At 40.7% G+C, this 3,943-nt stretch overlaps 1 pseudogene; it reads left to right on the forward strand.

Annotated features, from left to right (window-relative positions):
* Positions 1-441: 441 nt before the first annotated feature.
* LOC100946966 lies at positions 442-816 on the forward strand (annotated as a pseudogene).
* Positions 817-3,943: the final 3,127 nt, after the last annotated feature.

Here is a 3,943-nt window from a genome sequence, read left to right on the forward strand (position 1 = left end):
ATCAGAAAGTTTTATATGCATTGCAAGGGTACCCGTACACCTCACAGTAATGGCCCTGAATGGCCTGGTGGCTATGTTGTGTGGCCTTTAGGTGCTATCTCTGACATAGCACTGATCCTTCAGAAAAATCTTCCCGTCCCCTGACCTGCCAACATAATTATCACTGCTGGCACTTTGGAGCTGGCCGGAGTAACAGACAGGGCCTCCCTGCATTCCTTTTACGGGTTTTCATTTGATTGCCCAGTTTTCAGGAAAGACTTTTCCTCATGCCCTCTTCAGTGATCCCAAATTGTCCTCAAGACCAGCACTCCTCTGGTTCAATTTTTCCAAGTAAAACTACTCCCTCTTGCTGGAATAAAGAAGGACTTGAACTTTTTTTTTTTTTTTTGTCCAACATCAGAGTGAGGCTGTGGAAGTTGCAGTCCTTCTCCAAGCTTTGCAATGCCACACAGGGATGACAAGAAGCAGGATGACAGAAAGTTGGCCAAGAAAGATAAAGACCCAGTGAACAAATATGGAGACAATGCCAAAAAGAAGAAGTGGTCCAAAGGCAAAGTTCAGGACAAGCTCAACAACCTAGTCTTATTTGACAAAGCTACCTATGACCAACTCTGTAAGGAAGTTCTCAACTATCAGCCTAAACCCCCAGCGGTGGTCTTTGAGAGACTGAAGATGTGAGGTTCCCTCACTGGGGCAGCCCTCCAGGAGGTCCCTAGTAAAGGAATTATCAAACTGATTTCAAAGCACAGTGCTCAAGTGGTTTACACTAGAAACAGCAGGGGGTGCAGACACCCAGGTGCTGGTAAAGATGTATGAACAGGTCCAATTGTGTATTTGGAAAAATAAAACTTTACTGGATAAAAATAAAAGGACATGAACCCATCATTTTCCTGCCATCTGTCTCACTACTATCCTTACCCTGCCCCCAGCAACATCATCTTTAGAGCTGCTGTTATCTGCAGTCCCTGAGCCTGGTCAGGGCACCATGAGACTAATCAGCACACATGGATGTGGTGATGTAGATCATTCTTCTGCCTGCTTTCAGTCAGCACGTCTGGATATCATGGTTTATAATTGCTTTATAAGGTTCACTGAAGAAGATATATGCATTTTTGTTTCTTTTTGGCTTTGTTTGGGGATGGTGTTTGAGAATAAAGGGGTTAAGAAACACCTTTACTATTGTATTATATTTTATATGATAAAAATATTATTACATTATATTATATTATTTGAAAGCAACTTTCTACATGATAAGGAATCAATCCAAATAGTGGCCCAAAACTTATCAACCAAAGCTTCTTAATCCATCATTTCATTTCCACAGTTCATGTCAAGGTAACCAATGACTTTCAGCTTGCTACAAATCAGTGGACATTTTTCAGTGTTCATCTTACCTTGCTTTTCAACAGAAACAGACATTGTCTACAATCTGTCTTACTGAAAACACTCTCTTCTTTTGTTTCCATAACACTGTAAGTACTTGTTTTATATGCCAACTCTCTGCTTCCTCCACTCATTACTTCTTTCATTTACCAAACATTAAATGAGTGCCTTCTCTATAAAAGGAATATTGCCACAACTTCGGGATGGGATGCAATGATGAATACGAAATCTCAATACCTTCTGGGTTCTTTGCAGATGCAGCTGCCTCCATCTACCCATGAAATTATAAAAGTCTCTCATGTCAGTCTCTTACCTCTTCTCACTATGTATTATTTCCTTACAAAAAACTCTTCAGCTGTGCCTTCAATTATCTAAGTGTCAAAGGCACAAAGTTATATCTCTTGCCCAGACTTCTACTGTAAGCTTAAAATCTTGATCTATTTGACATCTCCATTTGAATACTTTAAAGGTAGCCTTCAGTATTTCCCAAATATAATTCTGGTAACTCTAATCTGAGTGACCACCACCCAGCCTTTTGTGCAATACAAAATCTATAGTTTTGGCTCTGTCTCATTCCACATACAAAATCTCCCATGGATAGCTGTCTCCTATCCTAATCATAAATTTGTGTTCATATAAGCCACTGCTTTTGTGATGATGTGTTATTATGAAAACAGGACAACTAATCTACTTTCCACAGATGCATTTCATGCTTCCCTGTGGCTCCTATAAAGCGGGAGGTCTGCTTATAAAGTAGGACATAAAGTTATAAGGAATAAAGATAGGAGGTATATTAACACAAAGCACCCAAGCAGTCTCTTCCCTCAGAAAGTAAAAATCACTCTCAAAATTCAATTCAAATGAACATGTATTGAGCCTGTATTATATTGGGCAACAGCTATGAAATCCCTTCCTCCATCTGTATACAATTCACTCCACCCAGCCAACATCAGGCCTATTCCCCCTCGGCTGTGTATATCCCATGTTTCTCTTGTTTTCTATGATTATCTAATCTCCTATGGTGTAGCTTCAGGCTTGTTCAAAAGCTCAGAATCTTCTTAGAAAGCGGTGGATAGCACAGTGATAGTCACAGCTAATGGAGAATTTGTTTCTTTTCCTAAAATAAAAAAATAACAAACACACAAAATGCCAGAGGTTACCAAGAGAAACAGGAGAAGCCAGTACTTAAAACATCAGGCCCATCTATTCTCACTTATCACCATAACCTTGGGCTTTGTACTTAATTTCTTTAAGGTGTAATTCTTTATCCTCTCTCCATCTCTTTGGGCCTTAAATGAAATACAGACACTGTCTAGGTATCCATTTGACTGAATGAAGAAACAACTCCAGGGACTTCCAAGCCTCCTAGAGTGAGGTGAAGTGTTAGAATTGTAGAGAACAAGAGAAACTTGGGACATCCCCAGCAGAGGGGAATAGGCCTGATGCTGGCTGGGTGGAGTGGGGACACTTGATTCAAAGCTCTCAGGCATTGGGATGTTCCCACCAGAAAACCTCATGGCTTTTCTCAGGCTCTGCCTTAAAGGAGATTCCATGAACTGGATTGGAACCACATCCTAGAAAGAAAGAAGGAATCTTGGATGACTCAAGGCAATATGCCTCGTCCCTCATCTGCTTAATAAGTACTAAAAATCTAGTCAATTGGCCTTGCAGATAATCATAAGAGAGGAAAGGGTTTATCTTTCAGCTCTTTCAGTTCATTAGATTTTATAACTGATCTCAAAATTTGGAAAGTGTTCAGTTTGGAATCCTTTTCTGGGGATTAAAAGCAGCATTAAAAATGTCATCAAGTCTCCCCTAAGATGCCAGGGACAAGAGAGAAGAAACTTACAAGTTGTCGTTGAAATGTGCTACATGCCTCCTGTGGTGGTGCCGTAATAATCTACAATAAAGTAAAGAAATGGTTTTCATTCAGTATGTGTCTAGCATTCTGTTCATAGCCTCCAGTAATGTTAGGAAAAAGTAGGATTCTACTCAGTCTACGGCACCAGACCGTCCTTCTCCTAATCACCAAGGCACATTGTCAGGGCTGAAACTCCACCAATGGAAATGCAGTGCAAATGCACTCCAGGAGAAACCTCTGGTCTCCACTTTCCCTCAGAAGTTTCCCCTGCTACTCTTAAAAAGTAACAGGTGAACTGGACCTATCTTCACATGCTGATACCATACTCTTGTTTCTCTCATAAGTGGATCCAGCTAAGCAAACATGGTGCCAGGGGAGAAGGGTACAAATGGGGACAGAGTACGAGGCTACTTGTCAGGTCTGTCCTGGAATCCAACCCAAGAACAATCACTCAAACACCAGGAATAAATAAAAAACACAAAAATATATGGCCTTACGGGATAGTCCAGTTTTAGGGTCTCCAGCATAACGTGCAGGGACATCTAAAAATAAGAGAATAAATTCTTAATTTAGAAGGTAAAACCTCCAGGGAAATCATCTTTCCTATTACAACCCAAAGGTTCTCAGTGTATTGGAAATTGACACAGTCAGAAACTATCTCTTGATGGGCGGGGGTGGAAACAGGTAATATCCAGCCCT

The sequence above is a fragment of the Otolemur garnettii genome, unplaced genomic scaffold, assembly GCF_000181295.1.
Source record: "Otolemur garnettii isolate 467f Iridium unplaced genomic scaffold, OtoGar3 scaffold00124, whole genome shotgun sequence".
In the NCBI taxonomy this organism is placed as follows: domain Eukaryota; kingdom Metazoa; phylum Chordata; class Mammalia; order Primates; family Galagidae; genus Otolemur; species Otolemur garnettii.